Raw genomic sequence first — 20,184 nt, forward strand, 5'->3', positions numbered from 1 at the left:
CCCAGGAGAAGGGAGGGCTGCTTCCATGGCTCAGGCCCCAGGGCTCTCAGGCCAGGACCTGATTTCATAGCTGCTTTGGGAACTTTGCAAATTCCTGGGCCAATGCCCAGGGCTAGAGAAACCACCATGTCTACGTAAGGCCCCAAGCATCCACCTTCTATCCTTTAAGATCACACCTACCACTGAAGATCAAAAGATTTCTCACTCCCTCTACCAAGTCCCTTCCAACTTAGCCAAGAATTTTGTCCCTGCTTAACCTCCTTCCCCTGCTCACAGGAGAAATGAGGGTAGTTCTTTTTTCTTCTCTGTTAGGGGCCTGTGTTAAGCCTGGTGATGGTCCCGATTTTGACTCGCAGCATCACTGCCCTATTCAGGGGGTTTGCACAGTGCACGATCTGTATGACTGTAGATGATGACCCTGAGGAGGCCGTGATTAGATAAGCATGCCACAGACACAAATGTGCAAATGACTGAACACACACTCACTCACACACACACACACACAGTCAGTAAGCCATCAGCATGGCAAAGAAAGAAAACTAGCAACAACGAAACCAGAAGACTCATTTTTTAACCTAGACAGTGATCAAACGGTTCCATGTAAACTGTGATTTTAGTTGCTTCTTCCTCAGCCCTAGAAATTATGCTTCCCTCTGAAGAGCTGATGTAGCACTCTAAATGATACATTCACTACTAGAATTCAGTGTTCTGTTTCTCTCTAGGATAGTAATAGAGACTGGATACATGTCCTAGTGTCTAATCCTCAAGTTATATAATTAGTAACTACATCATGCAATTTTTTTTTAAAATCCTGCTACAAGATAGCAGCTCAGGGCTTCCCTGGTGGCGCAGTGGTTGAGAGTCCGCCTGCCGATGCAGGGGACGCGGGTTCGTGCCCCGGTCCGGGAGGATCCCACATGCTGCGGAGCGGCTGGGCCCGTGAGCCATGGCCGCTGCGCCTGCGCGTCCGGAGTCTGTGCTCCGCAACGGGAGAGGCCACAACAGTGAGAGGCCCGCGTACCACACACACACACACACACACACACAAAAGAAAAGCAGCTCATAGGAGGCAAAGCTGAAGTTGTTCAGCAGGTTCAGTTGTTTTAAAGTACTCAGGCTTCTTTCAGCCACAAGTCATTATTACCTGTTTCTTCTTTATCATTACCATTATTATTATTACTATTTGACCACCGTTAAGAGAATGTTCTCTAGAAATTTAAGAGTTAGAGAGTGAGAGGGAAAAGGAGTATGACATTGAAATCATCTCAACTATAGCTCTTTGCATCTCCTGAGAGGGGTTTTCTCTAATTTTCATGATCATGATTTCTATCTCATGAGGTGATTAGGTCTTCTCTAATTTTTATGAGACACCAGTGCATGTCATGATTCACTCTTTGGCAAATAACCCTGCAGAGGGCAGGGAAGACTAAAGCAGAGAAGAAATCAAATCATATTAACTAGTAGACACTAAGTCTGTAACGGGATAAATCAACTCCCTTTTCCTTTTAGTTGTTCAGTTATATAATTATTATTATCTACATGCTCAGTCTAACTTTTCTCAGAATATATAATCATACAGTTTACTTCCTAGGGCTGGACCTTTCAGTCTCTGATCTTCTGAAATGTTAGTTTCAGCTCACTGGCCACCTTGGGTGACCCACAGAGGTCATAGTTAGGGACTGACTTGGGCACCAACTGGAGTCAGCAGCTTTTTAAAACTGCACTTTCACTCAACAAAGAGAAGTAGCTCCTTTGGTGAAAGGCATTTCAGCAGAGCTCATGGTTGATCTATTGCTTTCTTGGGGGGGAGGGGGCATTTTATCTGGAAGGTACCAAAGAGCTCTCCACCAGTCTGGTAGTGCTCTGTCCGCTCCGGCCTTCCATTCTCTCCTCAGTACAAACACATACACACTTGCTTTCAAGCCTGTCCACTGCTAGGGATGTCCTTCTCTCTAGCATACACAAAAGATGAGAATAGCGTCACCACTGACTGACACGTCTCTTAAACTTTGAGAAGCAGTGTTGGCAACTGCAACCACAACAAACAATCCATATCGAGGGCCCACACTTCTGCCTCGAACATGGGAATTCAGGCCAATTCAAATATTTCCAAAACACCTCTCAGAGCCAAACTCTCAGATCCGCACACTTAAGGGGCAAGCACTCCAGCCCTCATCTCGGGGAGCTGTTTTTAAACAGGCCTCTGCATTAGAAAGTCAACACTTCACAGATTTCTAGCTACCTCTAGATCTGGTCTCTGAGATTTGAGGTTGTGCAAATTCAAACTCTAGACCATAGCTATGTCAATGAGTATAGTCCAGTACTAATAGTAATTAGCATTAAAGAGAACCAAACAATATTCAAGTTGCTTTTGTATCCATTGTGTCTGATGTAATGCGAGGAATGGAGAAATGTGAAATTACATAATTTTCAAGAGACCAAAATCGTCTGTCAATGCTGAGGAAAAAGATGACCAGGACTCTCCCTTGGTGGCATAGAGTGACCTACACTTTCTAGGAGAAATTTCCATATTTATGACATTCTTTCTAGATTTTCCAAAACAGTTCTAATTTCTATCAATTTGCCCTCTTGTTGCCATAAATATCCTTGTATTTGTCATATTGTGTACCATGTATTTTTGGTTTATAGTCAGCATAATTAAAGCTCACTGCAACTTTTGGGGCAAGTATGCAGGCCATTTAAACATAGGTCACTCTCTTTTTTCTTCCATCTCCCTTTTCCTGGGAATTAGTGATCCCTTGGCCCTACTAGCAAAAGAAGAGAGGGATGTCTCTATGCTGCGGGAGCACAGTCCACACCTTGGCCCATGGGTATTTGGAAGATATTTATGCAGTCCAGTCAAGTAAGTTCCTTGCCAGATTTAAAAAAAAAAAAAAGGAATTTTTACAGAATGGACCAGACCTTCAAGATTTTGTATCTGGTGATCTAGCAGACAAGAGCACCTGGGATGAGTATAAAGGAGGCATAAACCGCCAGAAAGGAGAACGGTTAAGACTACCCCCATGGCTAAAGACAGAGATTCCCATGGGGAAAAAATTACAATAAACTGAAAATACAATGCAGAATTTAAATCTCCATACAGGGTGTGAGGAAGCTCGGTGTCCCGATATTGGAGAGTGTTGGGGAGGCAGAGAATATGCCACTGCCACTGCCCCAATCATGTTGATGGGTGACACATGTACAAGAGGTTGTAGGTTTTGTTCTGCTAAGACTGCAAGAAATCCACCTCCACTGGATGCCAATGAGCCCTACAATACTGCAAAGGCAATTGCAGAGTGGGGTCTGGATTATGTAGTCCTGACGTCTGTGGATCGAGAAGATATGCCTGATGGAGGAGCTGAGCACTTTGCAAAGACTGTGCCTTACTTAAAGGAAAGGAATCTGAAAATCCTTGTGGAATGTCTCGCCCCTGATTTCTGAGGAGATCTTAAAGCAATAGAAAAAGTTGCTCTGTCAGGATCAGATGTGTATGCACATAATGTAGAAACAGTTCCAGAACTACAGAGGGAAGTTCGTGATCCCCGGGCCCATTTTGACCACTCTCTACGTGTACTGAAACATGCCAAGGAAGTTCAACCTGATGTTATTTCTAAAACACCTATAGTGTTAGGTTTAGGTGAGGATGACGAGCAAGTATATGCGACGATGAAAGTACTTCGTGAGGCAGATGTGGACTGTTTGTCTTTGGGACAATATATGCAGCCAACAAAGCGCCACCTTAAGGTTGAAGAATACATTACTCCTGAAAAGTTCAAATACTGGGAAAAAAGCGGGAAATGAACTTGGATTTCATTATACTGCAAGTGGCCCTCTGGTGTGTTCTTCATATAAAGCAGGTGAATTTCTCCTGAAAAATCTAGTAGCTAAAAGAAAAAAAAAGCCCTCTTACACTTAACAAGACATTCAAGATCACAGGAATTTTAAAACTTTGACTCCAGTTGGTAATAGAAGTGATGGCAGAATGCCTAGACTTCAGTGGATATATCCCAGTCTTTTTGTCTTAAGAAAAATGTCAATAAGTTGTGCATATTTAATTATAATAATTCATTTTTCTTTCAGCACATCTTCTTTGTCCCAGTAAACAATTGCTTGTTATGATGTAATCATAAAACATCTTTGTAAGAATTTACTGTTAAGAGTATAATTTAAAAAATACATTAAAAACTTCTAGAAAATCAAAAAAAAAAGTCATTCTCAATCAAATTTGGAGACTATAACCCTACTATATTTAAAAGGGAGGAGGGAGACTTAATCAAGGTTACAAAAGTTGTATGATTTAAATATTGGCATTTAACTATTTAATACCTTTAACCACCACCCCATACAATGTAATATATCCTGTTTGCAAGAAATTCATAGAATTCTGTGTGCACACAGACACATACACACACACCCTATGATATGTCTGGTGTGGGTTTCAGCCTTGTCCTTGGATCCCCTTATCTCTGGCTAGAAGTTTATTTGGAGAGCATGTTAAACATCTAAATGAAAGGTGCTTCATGACTTTGACCCTGCAGGGTAGGAAAAAATAATTTTTCCTCTACCCTTCTAAGTTCTTGGCCAGGGCCCCTGGAACAAAAGACCGATTACCAAGAGAAAAACACAGAGAAGTTTATTCACGTGTATATCTCACGTACATGGGACACACCGAGGGAAATGAGTAACTCAGGGAGGTGGCTTAGAATTCAGGCTGAAATACCACCTTCAGCTACATCAGAGAAAGGACTGTGGTGGGGCAGGTCAGGGGTGGGAAGGTGACCAAGAACAGTGACACGGTGAACAGGGTAAACTTCGTTACGCAGATTGCAGCCTGGGCCTTCTCCATGGATAAGTCTCTTCTGACTTAGAGCCATCCTTCTCTTCCCGGTCCAGAAAGCGAGACCCCCTCACAAATGGATATTTCCTTTACAAGTATAAATTGTCCTTACAAAAGGGCATCTTTTATTCTGTTTGCCAGAGCTTCTCTTCTGTCTTCTCTTTCTCAAAACAATGCTTATGTCTAGAGGCCTATTTTGGGGTGGTGTATCCTGGTGTCCTACAATAATACGAAATGCCCTTCTGGCCCCCAGGTGAGAGGCCTTACGGTGAATGCTCATAAAGCAGCCCTGAATAGAAGCACAAGTCCCAGTAAACACAGTCATGAGCCTGATGGGAGAACAGCAGTCTCCAGAATGTGGGCGGGAGCTCTGTCCTCCGAACGCTTGGCTTTGGTGCTCAGGGCCTGGGAAGAGCTGGACAGAAAACCCTGAGGCCTGGAAACAATTTCACAGGCGGATACATTTTTGAAACTGAGGGGTTATTAGAGCTCAAACTTTTGTGCTCTTTTCTTTTTTTTTTGCGGTATGCGGGCCTCTCACTGTTGTGGCCTCTCCCGTTGCGGAGCACAGGCTCCGGATGCGCAGGCTCAGCGGCCATGGCTCACGGGCCCAGCTGCTCCGCGGCATGTGGGAATCTTCCCGGACCGGGGCACGAACCCGCGTCCCCTGCATCGGCAGGCAGACTCTCAACCACTGCGCCACCAGGGAAGCCCTGTGTTCTTTTCCAAAGTAGCTTTCAGTAGAGCAACGTAGAAAGCCCAGACAGAATCAGCTTTCCAAAGCTGTCTGTCTTCCCACCTGCTGTTGCTGGGTGTCCTGGGGTAAAGGGAGGGAAGCTGGCCCATGAGAGAGGACCATCTACTAGCCTACCCCACTGGGAGAAAACCTGCTAAAAGCAAAATGAAATCTTCCCCTGGGGCCATTACTCACTAGGCCCAGCTCTGAACATGACGCTGGTGGGGAGTTTTAGGGAAGTTTTAAAACATAGAAGTGGGAATTTACCTGTGTATATGTACCAGCATTGGAAACCTCCATCCTCACAGGCCCTATTCCTGAGGCATCAGCACCAACTAAAGTTGTGGTCAGATGCTTCCTACTAAATTAAGGGAAAGAAATATAACGTGGCAACCTGTCCTAAGTAAGACATAGGAATCCCTGTACATTCCTCCTCTTGAATCACTCCCTCCTTGCAAGCAGGGATTGGTGCTGGTTTCATGGAATATCCTTTTTAGATTTTGAATGCAGCTCCTCTCCTATGACTCTGTCCTTCCCAACAGCTGTCCAGGGTCTGGGGCACTTCATTAGGTGAAGCCTTGGGTCAACTGTATGTCAGATCCCTAACCCCACATTTATTTTAGGGATTAAAGAATGGAAGGAGTAGGGAGCAAGGGATATTCAGAATTTAAACATTTTCCCAGATCCTTTGCCCCAGGTAGCATTAAAAAGCCTGAAAACCAAACGCTGTACTGACCATGGGGCCTGTGTCTCTGAGCTTTCAGCCATCGGCCTGCTCGGAGCACTCAGGAGCAAATAAAATTGCCAAGCGTTTAACAATTATAACAGCTTTTGTTCAGCACCGTTTACGTGCCAGACACCGTGCTGAAAGCTTCTTATACATGAAATTATTTAATTCCCCTCAGCTCCTGAGAGGTTTATATTATTTCCCCCCTTTTTTTGCAAGAGAAGAAACTGAGGTTTAGAAAGGGCAAGAGACTCGTCCAAGGTCACACAGTGAGGGTTGGTGAACGCAGGGTTCAGAACCACACTAACTCCAAACAGCAAAGTGACAGAAAGGGAATATTTGATTCAGAAATTCTCAGAGCATTTACCGCTTATCCCAGTCATTTGGGACTTTTCACAAAATCTAAAATGTTGCATCAATTTTCATTTCAGGTTTTATAATCACACTAAGACTGCAAATTCCTTGAGGTCAAAGACTGGGTTTTCCATTTCTCTGTGTTCTTCCAAGTGCCTAACATAGCAATTTGCACAACAAAGGCAATTAAAAAGTAGGTATTAACAAAGCTAAATGTGGTAGAGGTAAATTAATAATTATTAAGTGAGTCAAAGAAAAAAATGAGCCTTCCAAAATAAAAATGGAAGAGGGTTTTGTTTTCTCCATTTCCCAGGATGTGGGTCATTTTTAAAAGGCAAATTTTCAGCGCATCTGGAGTTCCAAAGGAGGGAAATAGCCCAGGTTAATTAACTTCTGAAATAGCTCCACTGCGAATGAAGTGGGCAAGTGGAAGCCTCCGCCAGCATCCTGAATATGTCAGCGGGAAGTGATTCCAGCAAAGCTTCAATGTAAATCAAGCTTGGTTCCCCGTAAGCCCCAGATTCTCACAACTTCAGAGACGCATCCTTTCATCTTTTCACCCTCTCCTGAGGGCTTATAGCTTCTGCAGTGGCCGGAGGGCAGGAGTCACAGAAGCTCAGCCCTGATGCCCACGTGAGTGGACAGGGGCTGTGTACCATCAGAAGCCAGTGAGATAAGCAGCAAAATCCTTTAAGCAGAGACCTTGGGGGCAGAAATGCCAGAGACCGAGGTACTGGAATGTTTAGAGATTTCAATCTGCAAGGAGAGAGAAGCCTTCTAACATCCCAGCCTGAAAGAAAGCCAAGTCAAGGGGTCACGCTTCTTTCCTCCCCCCAAGGACTGCATCTTCTACGCTGTCCCCTCTTGAGCGGTGTGCCTGTGCCCCTGCCCTCACGTGCACTGCAGCGTGCATAGGCACATACAGCTACCCTAACTGTGCTCAGTTTCCTCTTTCTTTTCTTTATCAAAGTGCACGGCTGTGATTCTCCTAGATGCTGCTGGACTCCAGGCCGCCGTCCCCCTTCCTGGGGGCAGCTGCACACCAGACAGTATAAAACGGGGAGGGTAACACCAACGCGTTCGAGTGAAGAAATCCCCCTCTCCCTTTGGTCCTCTATTAATGCAGCAGTATCTGTCACCTAGATTTTGTTTTTCTCCTTCAAATACACAAGTAGGAAGTGTCATCCTTTAAGACACCTTTCTGGGGAGGGAGAGGACTTTTTTCCAACATTGGTCTGGCACCATCTCTGGCCACCATCTGTGGCCTCTTTGTGGGCCATCACCCTCCCAGATGTAGGTTTCAGCCAGCAGTGCACATCTGTGCTCAGGGCCCCGGGGAGGGGAGGGCCACCCTCCCAAATGTTCCCTTAGTAGCGCACACTGCTTCTCTCCCGGTGAGGCCAGAGCCTGCCACCGAGCTCTGGTTTCTCCCACTGTGATGGGATACGCTGCCAGTAGGGTCCTGGTGCTGCCATTTTGAAAATGAAAATATCTGCAGCTAACTCCAGTTACCATCTGTTTGTAACCTTTACTCCTATCCTCAGGCCAGCATGAAACTGCCACTGTAGCCTCTGGGTCTCCTGGACTTTCGCAACAGACTAGCCACCAGCTTCCTCTTGCAATTTTTTGAACAGCCAAGAGCCATTGTCACGAGCTATGCATCACTACAAGCATAGTCCACATTTTTAAAGGGCTGCACATTGTATGTCACTTCCAGTCTTCCACGGTGAGGAGCAAGAAAGAGGAAGAAAGGATCAGAAATTAAAATACGAAAATTTGCAAACCCACAGAGTTCACTGCACCTTTCAGAATATAACCGGGTCGATTGAAAAGAATTGTTCATGTTATCAAAGCAAGTGGAAGAAATACGATTTAATATTTCTGGATAACAATGACATACCAGAAGAGGAAGAACCCTATTTAAGGAGTAAAACCTGTGGGAATTTAAAAACATCTGAGGATGTGTGATATCCATCTCTGGAAGAGATGGGACAATAAAAGATGCAGTAATGATATTGGTTGGGATGCTAAGAAAGCAAGTCTAGCTTAAAAGCAGATATCGCAGTGGCACAGTGGTTGAGAGTCCGCCTGCCGATGCAGGGGACACGGGTTCGTGCCCGGGTCCGAGAAGATCCCGCATGCCGCGGAGCGGCTGGGCCCGTGAGCCATGGCCGCTGAGCCTACGCGTCCGGAGCCTGTGCTCCGCAACGGGAGAGGCCACAACAGTGAGAGGCCCGCGTACCGAAAAAAAAAAAAAAAGCAGGTGTCAAACAGAAATATTCAATTCTGGGTAGTCGGCATCTTAGCAATCAGAACCGTAGAAATTTTTTATTCGATGCCAGTATAAGATAGAAGACCCTGGTTGCCCAGCCAGTTGGCCATGTGTATCATTCATCATTTCTTGGTTACCAAGAAAATTATCAAAATATGAGTTTGCTATAATGCAAAGCAAGCAGGGATTTCAGTATCCTATGTCATCAGGGAAGAGGTATAAATCTAGATTGGATGGGCCCGTGATGGGAGAGAGAAGGGACCAATCTAGTCAACCCCTCATGAGTAGCTGAACAGTCAGATGAATAATATAAAGAGGGTATAAAGCATTCACATGCGAGTCAGCCAACCTGGTGCAGAGGGGCCCATGGCAGGAATCCAGCAATCAGACAACAATAGAATCTTAAAGGAAGTGGCACTGCATTTCTAGGCATAGACAGTAAAAATCACGTCTAGAATTTGTAGGTGTTCCTGGTACAGGAATAACAAGAACACACCTGCCAGGCTCTGTGCTAAGAGCCTCACAAATTTTATTTCACCAAATCCTCGAAACCAGCTAATGAGACAGGTACTATTTTTATCTCCTATTTTTAGATGGGGAAATTGAAGTTCAGAAATGGTAACCCTACTGGTAATCGCCAGAGTAGGGATCGGAACTGAAGCTCTGGGTTTTTCACCCTGTAGAATCTAAGGAAAAAATGCAACCCTTCATTAATACCATGAGGCAGATACTGTTCCCTTCATTGTATAGATGGTGAAACAGTGGCTCAGTTGGTTGACTTGTCCATGGCCCACAAGCTAGCAAGGAGCAGACCTAGAATTTCAGCCCACATCTTGTTTGAAACCAAAGCCAGAGCACTTAGGGTTAAGAATGGCCCTTATTGGCCTTTGTCAATCATAGTAATTCACTGACCAGTGATGGTTCAGGAACTTGGACCAGTCAGTGTCTAACATTTCCCTATCAGGCAATTTTTGCATCAATAATTGTTATGACTAAAATTGGTCCAAGCAAATGAATTGGAAGGACTTGGGTTCCAAAGCTCAGGTTCAAAGATAGCCCTCTCTCTCCCTTTCTCTCTCCTCACCCTCCTCCAAAAGTGAACGGAAAAGCATATGGCACCGATTGTTACTCGAAGCCGCCACACTACCAAGTAGAGAATTCACCTTCGGATGAAGTCGTCTTTGTAGATGGCTGTGTGGAGAGATAGAGGTAACCTTAGCTGTTGATGACATAATTAAATGGTAGGATCTACCAACCTTAGGCTGGATTCCTTTTTGTATGAGCCAATAAATGTCCTCACTGTCTGAATAACTTTGAGTTGAGTAACCATTCTCTGCAACGAAAAACAACCTAACAAACATCTACCCCATGAGTCCTCCTCAGAGAAGAAGGGGAAGAGTCATCAGAGCCCTTATAGATGATCTAACTCATGTGAGGGAGTCCACACTGTGCTCCCTTCATAGATGAGAACGGTAAAGTCCAACATGGTTATGTAACTTGCCCTAGGTTACATAGCTAGTAAGCGACAAGGCTGGAATTTGTACCAACGAGGGTGTAACACCAAAGCTTGTGTGTTTTCCAATATGCACGATGGAAATCTTGGCCAGTAATCTTCCAGTCTCCTGCAGAAGTTAGGTGAGGGCTCACTGAGGACAAAACCTAATAAGAAATCTGGTTTTCACAGCAGATTGCCAGTCTCAGCAAGGAATTTGTGAGTTGGACATGGAGAACCTGTTGTATGACTGGGCCAATGTGACAGGAGACGAGAGAGGCTGGGATTCAGAGGCTAATCCTGGCACATTGGACCTGGGTTGAAGGCCAAAGCATCACATTCAGACTCTACCAGATAATGTGTGTGAGGTTACTGATATCTCTTCCTGCCCCAGTCAGGACCGGCTCAGCCATCAGTGGAGAACACAGCAGCTTAAGTGGAAACTCTTAAAGACAGAACCTGGTAAAAAAATAAAGGAAAAAGGGAAAGGGAGTAAATCCACAGATATTAGAAACATGATTATTATGAAAGTGACAAAGTGACTCCCTGCTAGATTTTTGCTTTATCTCGAAGTATCAGCTCTTTCTGGCCAATCTGCACTATATCCAAGTTTCTAATATGCTTTTAGTGCATTTTCACATATAACATATTGTTTTCCTAAAACTGGTTATTATTCTGTCTTGAGTTCTTGCTCAAAATTTACATTTGCACCTGAAACTCAAAGTACTATGGTACCTGGCTACCTTTCCCAGAGCTGGCATATATGTCTGCTGACATTGAATACTGCACTCTTTCTTGTAGAGAGCGCCATTCATGTGACTTCACTCAAATGGTGCAGTGCACAACCTGAACAACCATACCCAGTAGTCCTGCCTGATTCTCCAACTCCTTGTCCACTTTTTGTCTAAGACTTCTTTCTTAGCTGTGTTTGTGCCTATTTTCACTATTACATATGAGGTAGATTGGCTGATGGTTGCCACAGTTGCTCAAGTAGTCAGTGTAAGAAAAAATGTTCTGGCTTTAGTTTCATTTCAAACAAAATGTGGTCTGGAATTTTAGGTCTGCTCCTTGCTAGCTTGTGAGCCATGGATAAGTCAACCAACTGAGCCACTGTTTCACCATCTATACAATGAAGGGAATAGTATCTGCCTCATGGTATTAATGAAGGGATACATACTAAATGAGATAAAACATGTCAATGTATATTTTTGTTATTATTATTAATATTATCAGAGTCCCTAGCATGATGTCTACAAATGAGTAGATCTTCAATAAATATTAATTCTCTTCTCAAGCTTCTATATCAATCTCAGTCCCTTCTCTGTGCAGGGAATGAACCTTGTCCAGCAGATGCCTGCATCCTAAGTGAAGAGTACCCTGTCCTGAATGTTTGCCAAACAGGCTGGGGAGCATTTTGCAAGTGTGTGTCCGTGAGAAGTTTTGGGCTGAGAGAGGAGGGAGATAAGTTCTCTGGTCAAACATTTGAAAAGTACTGCATTCTCTACCTGCTGTTGGAGATTCTTACTGGCACATGAAAGGCTTTGAAATATCAAATTTCAAAGACTTTGAGAAATACCTGGTAGAACATTTAAATGAAATAAGGCGGCTATGGATTTTTTTGTCGCTTTGGACAAATTAACTTCTCATGACCGTGCTCCATAGAACATATACTGGGAAGTGTCAGTTTAGGAATAGAAACTAGGAAACTTGGGTACACCAGGGGGAAGGTTGGTGTGATGAAAACGACGACACTAACGGGTGCTGGGGCAAAGTTCTTATGCAAAGTTCTAGAAGGGTCTAGAGTTGTGACTTGATGTGCACTATTCCCTCTGAGCAGAAAGGGCGAAGTATGAGGAAAGAGAAGAGCAAAAGAGAGTAAAAAGGAAGAGCAAAAGCATTCACTAGCTCAAGCATTTGTTGAGCAACTACTATGTGAGGGATGCAAATATGAATAACAGTGTCACTTCATTAAGGAGATAAAGCAAAACAGAAGAAAAAGAAACCAAAAGAGAAGGGGTGAAGGCAAAGAAAGATAATAGATTAGAAAGAGGGTAGAAGATATATTTGAGAAAGCCTTGTCACGATGTCTAGGTGACATGGATTCCAGCATGTTGTACCTCACACAGGCTGTCTGAGCAACCCATATTTAAGTGCAAGGCAATGCCTCGCAAATGAATTGATTTCCGTCTTTTTTTTTTTTTTTAAGTGAATTCTCCCAAAAGATTAAAATTTTCTTTAGGAAAATAAACAATAAATAAATGTATTAGAAAATTACAGTTATTAGAATGGGCAGCTGAGGGCAATAATGAAACCACCACAACATTAACTCACATTTGTGGTGCATCTCTGAAGCTAATATGATGGGCCAGACCTGAAAATGGCTTCAGAATAAACCTGAAACTTGAGAGGAGGCAGTTTTTCAAGTGTGTGCCTTGGGAATATGCACCCCATTCTGTCATCTCATTTGCAGAAAATTGTGAACAAATTGTCTTCAGTGTGGAGGAAGACAAGGAAAAAAAAAAGAAACGAAAAATTAGAAGCTGAATTCAGAGGCAGGCTCAGCATCTGGGAGGCAAGCTTCAGAAACTCTGGAATATTAATGTTCTTCTTGGAATATTGAGTTCATCACTGCCTCCTGCTTGTTCTGCCCTTATGTCCCGTCAGCTCACCTCCAGTCCCCAGCCTCCCTCGGCCCTTAGAAAATGAAGATCCACCTTCTAAATATTCTCCTCTCATGCTGATTTTTGTGTTGGTTTAGCCCCTCCTGCCTGCATCTATCCACTTATTCATTCTTTTTTTTTTTTTTGCGGTACGCAGGCCTCTCACTGTTGTGGCGCCTCCCACTGCGGAGCACAGGCTCTGGACGCGCAGGCTCAGCGGCCATGGCTCACGGGCCCAGCCACTCTGCGGCATGTGGGATCTTCCTGGACCGGGGCACGAAACCGTGTCCCCTGCATCAGCAGGCGGACTCCCACTGTGCCACCAGGGAAGCCCCCTAATCTTTTCTTTTTTATTTAAAAATTTTTTTTAATTTTTCTTGGAGTATAGTTGATTTACAGTGCTGTTAGTTTAAGGTGTACAGCAAAGTGAATCACTTATACATACATCCGCTCTTTTAGATTCTTTTCCCATACAGGCCATTACAGAGTAATCCTACCTCTGCTTTTCTCCAACACTTTCCATTTCTATTAATAATACCACCAAGCTCCAAACAGCTGGGTCATATTTGATTCCTCTTTCTTTTTAATCCTAAATTTAAGTTTACCTTTTATATTTTTGGCAGGTCTGTATTCTCCTAACGCTGCCACTGTCTCCTAGACTCTTAATAACCCACTACCCAGGCCAACACTACAGTCCAGCTCTCAATATCCTCCAACTCCAATACATCTATCTGACCCACAGTTTATCCCTAGAGGAATGTCCCCATCAGAACCGAAGCACAGAATAAACCCTCGTTAATCAGAGGTAAGTGACCTTTCAGGAACTGCCCCGATACCCCATCTGACATCATTTCCTACAGGCTAACTATGCCATCCATGCCTCCATTCCTTGGTATCGCCACAACATGGGCTGCCCTTCTTTTCATTCTATTTCTAAATTCTAGGAATTCTTCAAGACTTTCTTGTAAATGCTTTCTTCTCCAGGAAGCCTTCAGCCAAAAGAAATCTTTACTTGCTGTAATCGTCCATAGCACTTGTCTGTACTTCGTGTCCATCATTGACTATCTTAGTGTTATTTATGTACATGTTTTATCATTAGTACTAGACTAGTGCTTCTCAAACAGAGGTGATTTTGACCCCAGGTGACATTGCCCAGGCAATGGAGAAATACCAGGAGATGTTTTTGCCAGTCACAATTAGAATGGAGGGAGGGAGGAGGGTAGTGCTGGCATCTATAGTGGGTGGAGGCTAGGGATGCTGCTAGACATCCTGCAAAGCACAAAACAGCCCCCACTGCAAAGAAACCGCAACAGTGTGAGGGTGAGAAACCCTGGACCAGACTCTAAGCTCTTGAAAAAGGGTTTCATAACCTCTTCCTTTGCATTTCCTACAGTTCCTAACTCAGTCTTGTACATGGTCATTGCTAAATGAATATTTTTTGACTTAATGAAACAATACAAGTTTTGGAAGAAGATACGCAGTCCTGAGGAATGGCACCTGATATGGTTTTACAGTAGCGTGCGTGGCCGTGTGCACAGTAGGTCTGCTTCTGTGTGTGGAAGGAGCCACGGCTTTCCAATACCTGCAGGTTTTCATCGTCTCACCTGGTCACAGGGTACAGCTGACCGACTCAGAGGGTCCCCTGAGCATCGCCGTTAGTCTGGCGATTGACGGTTTTAAAAACTCTTTCAAATTAAATTCTTATTTTTCTATAGGAGGACAGATTAAACGATGCTTCATTTCCCTTTGCTAGTTTAGCATGCTAGGCATATGTCTTGATTCTGAGTGAGCTGGGTGATTTTAAACATACCAAGGTCATCACACCCTGAAAGTTGGCTTCCTTCCCTCAGAGAGACCTGCAGTGAAGCCATCCCAGAACCATCAGACTTTGCAGATTGTCAAAGAGTGTGTTTCTGTGGCTGCCATTAACTCACTGTTTAAACAACCCTCATATTAAAAAAAAAAAAAAAAAAATCCCTGCTGAGTTTTCTCCCAATTTATACCCACTAGAGTTTAGGCCTGCTTATTTTTAATCTGCTCTCAGAAATAGAGAACCACTCAAGGGACTATAATACAAACAGTAACAGTAACAACTAAATCCTTCTGATTTATAAACCACTTTTTACCATAAGCTTTCCCACTTACTAAATTAACAGTGTGACCACCCAGCAGTGGTCAAGGTGGAGTCACCAGTCTCTTTCATTTTTCTTCTCTTTACTGTTCATTGGCACCCTCTCCATAGTGGGGACAGGAAAAACAAAAAAGGGACACTCATCAGACATTTTTGCTAAATCTTCATTTTAAGCAATGGTTCATTTTAGGTTTGTTAGATAATCTAGAGATTATCTACCTTCTTTATCCATTAACATACAAAACTGCAACTTTTTGGTAACTGGGTTTAAACCGAATTGTTCCGGGTAAATCTGAATTTGTTAAATAATTCCTTAACTTTCAGATCTCACTTCTCTTCTATCAAATCATCTCCCAAGTTCTTTCTTATTTCATAAGAAATAAGACTTTTAAAATAGTTATTTCTAGTATAGGATATCGTATCAAGAAGTAAAATGTGTGATAATCCTATGACGTAGATATTTATGAAGAGTTTTTCATGCAAGAAGGATCAACTTCCTTATACGAATGTCTCATCCACCCCTACATAAATACCATGAAGACTGCAGCATTACTGAGGCTTGCCTATGAAAATATAAATAATAAGTAAGGATTTGCTAACAAAACAGCTGATAGTTTATTCCGTATCCTGGTGACCTCAACCCCTAAGTATGAAAACATGCTCGCTTTTCAATGAGACTTTTATTCCCAGGTGTCACTTTGTCTGTGTCTGAAGGTCACAAGATGGGATGTCCTGGCTAAGGAGCATCACGAAGCTGTGTTCCAAGTGAGGAGTGAAGGACTTGGGGAGAGGCCAGTCCATCCTCGCCCCACAATCTGCAAAATAAACCTTTCTGAATTTGATTTTGATTTGCTTCACTTAAAGATACATTTATTGTTGACACTGAACAAGTTTTTTCACTTTTATTTCACAGAGCTTCTAGCTAAGGTTGTCCATACTACATGTATACGGTGCTGTATCATTAAGGTTACTGGGTACAACATATCACACGCACTGTCTTATTTAATCCTCTCAACAGCAGCATGGGATCGGTTCTGCTATTACTCCCATTTTGCAGATGCAGAAACTGAGGCTCAGAAGGGTTAAGAAGTTTGCCCAAGTTCACATACCTAAGTAGTGACAGGACCAGCCACGTATTTGAGCTCAGGTATATTTAATTCCAGAGCCCGTATGTATATATGTGATATATGTATATATGTGTATATGACATTATTCATATTACAAACCCAGGTGCAAGTGTTAACACTGTCATTTGATGTTTGTCCTTAGTAAATTACTTAAAACTTCTAACCAATCTCATTTTCTTCAACTGTAATGGAGATAATTCCATAGCGTTGTTACTATGACAATTAAATGAGAGAATTCTCCAAAGTGTGATAAAGCAAAAAATAATTGTGATAGCTGGCACCGGATTTATACTAAGAGACAGAAGCATCTTGGAAAAGAATATCTCAAGCTTGGTGTCAGTCTGGGGGTAAGGGTCAGAATAATGTGAGGAAATAGTGAAAATGATAAACTCTCTGCACAAGAAATAAGCAGGGCTTGGAGGAAACTAGAGAAGGGAGGAGAGAGCTTGGGGAAGAGAGCTGAGCAGGGTTTGGGAGCCTCAGGAGAAAGGTACCGAGATAAAAAATTCCAAGGGCGATGAGGTCAAAGAATTTTACAAAGGATATCATTGTCTAGTATCCATTGTTAGGTTTTCTGTTTCTCTGTGATGTGAATAGGTTTCACCTCAAATACCTCCCCAATCCCCACCCAGAGAGGCCTTCCTCAAACCCTCTCTAAAATAATGTCCCCATCACCTTCTTTTTCTTACTCCACTGACCTTTTCCTCATTACTTTTATAACTACTTAAACCTTTTATACACACACACACATCCAGATAGAATAGACTAGACAGATGATAGATCCGCCCTTGCCACCAGGATGCCAGCTCCATGAGGACAAGGAAAAGTGTGTTTGCTACTAGAGCCCTTAGAACAGTGCCTGACACCTAGTAGATGCTGAATATATATTTGATGAATTAATGAATCAAGGATGCTGATGAAACCAGGATTAATGAGGTGGTGTCCCTATCCTCATTCAAGTACAGTCCTGTCTTTATTTTTGTGCCTGAAATCCATAAATTTCCCACTGTTTCTTTGTTTCACCAGTGAACTGTCTTGGCCCCCTATAAATCTGTCTGTGTCCACTGTTAGAGAACTCAGAGATGCATAGTTAAAGGGCAGATTTTTATCTCAGGGACGTGGAGTTAACAGTTTTTTTCTTACTTTATAGTCTTCCATTAACTTGCTGTTGCAGTACAGTGGTTTCTGCAGGGATAGGAGACGAGGTGCCTTTAAAATGCACCCCGGAATGCCTGCAAATGCCCTGTTCTGTATCCTGCAGTGGTGGAAGGGGTTCCTTGGCTCCAAAAAAGGAACGAAGTCAAACGATTACTAGAAATCTGAAACATTACCCTCTAAAGAGTAGAAGCAAATTAGATAGTAACCAAATAGGAAACAGGAATATTTATTGTACTACAAAATGTGACTTCCCATACACTCTGAACCGCACAAGAAAATCAAAGTGCTGTAGAATCTCTTGTTTCATTTCATAATCCCAAAGATTATAACACGAGTTGATCGTGTACTTTTTAACACTGATTTTGGACTCTCTCCTCCAAAGAGACAGTCCAAAAACGTTTTAGGAGAGTCACCATCACTGAAATAAATAAATAGCTTCCCGATGTAACCAGTCAGTTAAATGCACACATTTATTAAGGTAATTTTCTTTTCTTTTCTTTTCTTTATTTTTTTTTTTTTTTTTGCGGTATGCGGAGAAACAGGAATATTTATTGTACTACAAAATGTGACTTCCCATACACTCTGAACCGCACAAGAAAATCAATCAAAGTGCTGTAGAATCTCGTTTCATTTCATAATCCCAAAGATTATAACACGAGTTGATCGTGTACTTTTTAACACTGATTTTGGACTCTCTCCTCCAAAGAGACAGTCCAAAAACGTTTTAGGAGAGTCACCATCACTGAAATAAATAAATAGCTTCCCGATGTAACCAGTCAGTTAAATGCACACATTTATTAAGGTAATTTTCTTTTCCTTTTCTTTATTTTTTTTTTTTTTTTGCGGTATGCGGGCCTTTCACTGTTGTGGCCTCTCCCGTTGCGGAGCACAGGCTCCGGACGCGCAGGCTCAGCGGCCATGGCTCACGGGCCCAGCCGCTCTGCGGCATGTGGGATCTTCCCGGACCGGGGCACGAACCCGCGTCCCCTGCATCGGCAGGCGGACTCGCAACCACTACGCCACCAGGGAAGCCCTAAGATAATTTTAAATTCAGGCACACCCTCTAATAAACTTATACATATTTAGTTTATGGTACATTAACTTTTCTAGTATGCATATCAGTTAATTAAAAAAATGGTTCATTACAACTTTTACAAATTATTTATGGGAGAACTATATCTTCTCCAAGAATAAAAAAAAAAAATTACTTACTTTAGAAACACATAGTGTTGGTCAAACATTTTAAAATATACAAATAGTTATTAAAATTACTATTCTATACTCCATTAATTTCCTTGAGGTTTTTACTTTAAAAAGAGGTCTTTTTTAAAAGGGTACATGTTCAAAAGACATTCCTGATTAAATGCCATAATAAGTAATAAAACTATTAAGAAGGAGAAGGTAGAGGGAGGGGAATGTAAGAAGTGGGAGAAGAGGGAGGAAAACAAAAATTTCTGGGTGACAAAAATTTCCAAATTCCAGCCAATATCCCAGTAATTTTAAATAGTACTCACTATAAAAATTTTAGTAAGTCGGACATATTTATCAGGCCCTTAGAGTTTCATTTCCACCATTGGTTGACAGTAAATTAAGATGTGTCCCTTTTGAGCTGTTACTATATTTGTAATTTGAATTTAGTGGCCAATCTACCCAGCCTTGCCAGTTCCTTCAAGCTAACACAGATCTTTTTTCACATGGCCTGGAGAGGCCACTTCAAATAATTTACCAGCTAATTCAGCCAAAGAAGCAGATCAGTAATGTACACAAGCTCATTCATTATAATCTCAGAAAAAGTCACAGGAGTATATTATAAATAACAGCACCCCAGGAGAGTCATGGAGAAAGGCTGGCTTAGCAAGTGCTCTGCATCACAGAATGTGCTCCTTCATTACTTTGTTGAGGCTTGTTCGGTCTTCATTGTATGCAACAAAGATTTCTCATAATGAGCTGGTAAATGCACGGTGGCATCTTTCAAGAGAAATAATAATGCAGAGCTTCACGCTGAGGTCAGAGGCACTTTGGTGGAGGCAAAGAACACAGAGGTATCCACTGCTAGACAACAAATCAGGGGTTCGGTTCTAGTGATGACAAAAGCGTCTGATTCTGAATCATTTGAGAGACGTAAATTGCTCTAGAAAACTAGAGCCAGTTATAGACCGCTGGCCTTGAAATGAAACTGCCACTAGGGAAAATGGAAAGAGAAAAGCTTAAATATATTCCCTCAGGGCTTCCCTGGTGGCGCAGTGGTTGAGAGTCTGCCTGCCGATGCAGGGGACATGGGTTCGTGCCCCGGTCCGGGAAGATCCCACATGCCGCGGAGCGGCTAGGCCCGGGAGCCATGGCCGCTCCGCAATGGGAGAGGCCACAACAGTGAGAGGCCCACGTACCACAAAATAAAAACAAACAACAACAAAAAAACCAAATTTTTTCCCCTCAAAGTTCCCTAGAGCTTTTCTTTATGCCCAGGGCATTTCTGGTAGAAACAGCCTTAGGAGACAAGAGTGTTGTTTTGAAAATTACTCTTGTCTTTTCGGAACATTGAGAAAAATACGCATTTTAGTTCTTCCACCCCTGCCTGCCTTTTGAGCAAAATTAACTTTGGAAATAGTTTCTCTCCTGATTAGCCAAATTATTTAATTTTGCTCATCTAAAAGTTATTTAAACTATTGATTCAATGTTTCAGCAATTTT

The 20,184-nt window shown here is 42.7% G+C and overlaps 1 pseudogene; it reads left to right on the forward strand.

Moving 5' to 3' along the window:
• Window positions 1-2,787: 2,787 nt before the first annotated feature.
• LOC112394424 (lipoyl synthase, mitochondrial-like) lies at window positions 2,788-3,916 on the forward strand (annotated as a pseudogene).
• The last annotated feature ends 16,268 nt before the right edge of the window (window positions 3,917-20,184 follow it).

Source organism: Neophocaena asiaeorientalis, unplaced genomic scaffold (assembly GCF_003031525.2).
Source record: "Neophocaena asiaeorientalis asiaeorientalis breed wild unplaced genomic scaffold, Neophocaena_asiaeorientalis_V1.1 scaffold134, whole genome shotgun sequence".
NCBI classification, from domain to species: domain Eukaryota; kingdom Metazoa; phylum Chordata; class Mammalia; order Artiodactyla; family Phocoenidae; genus Neophocaena; species Neophocaena asiaeorientalis.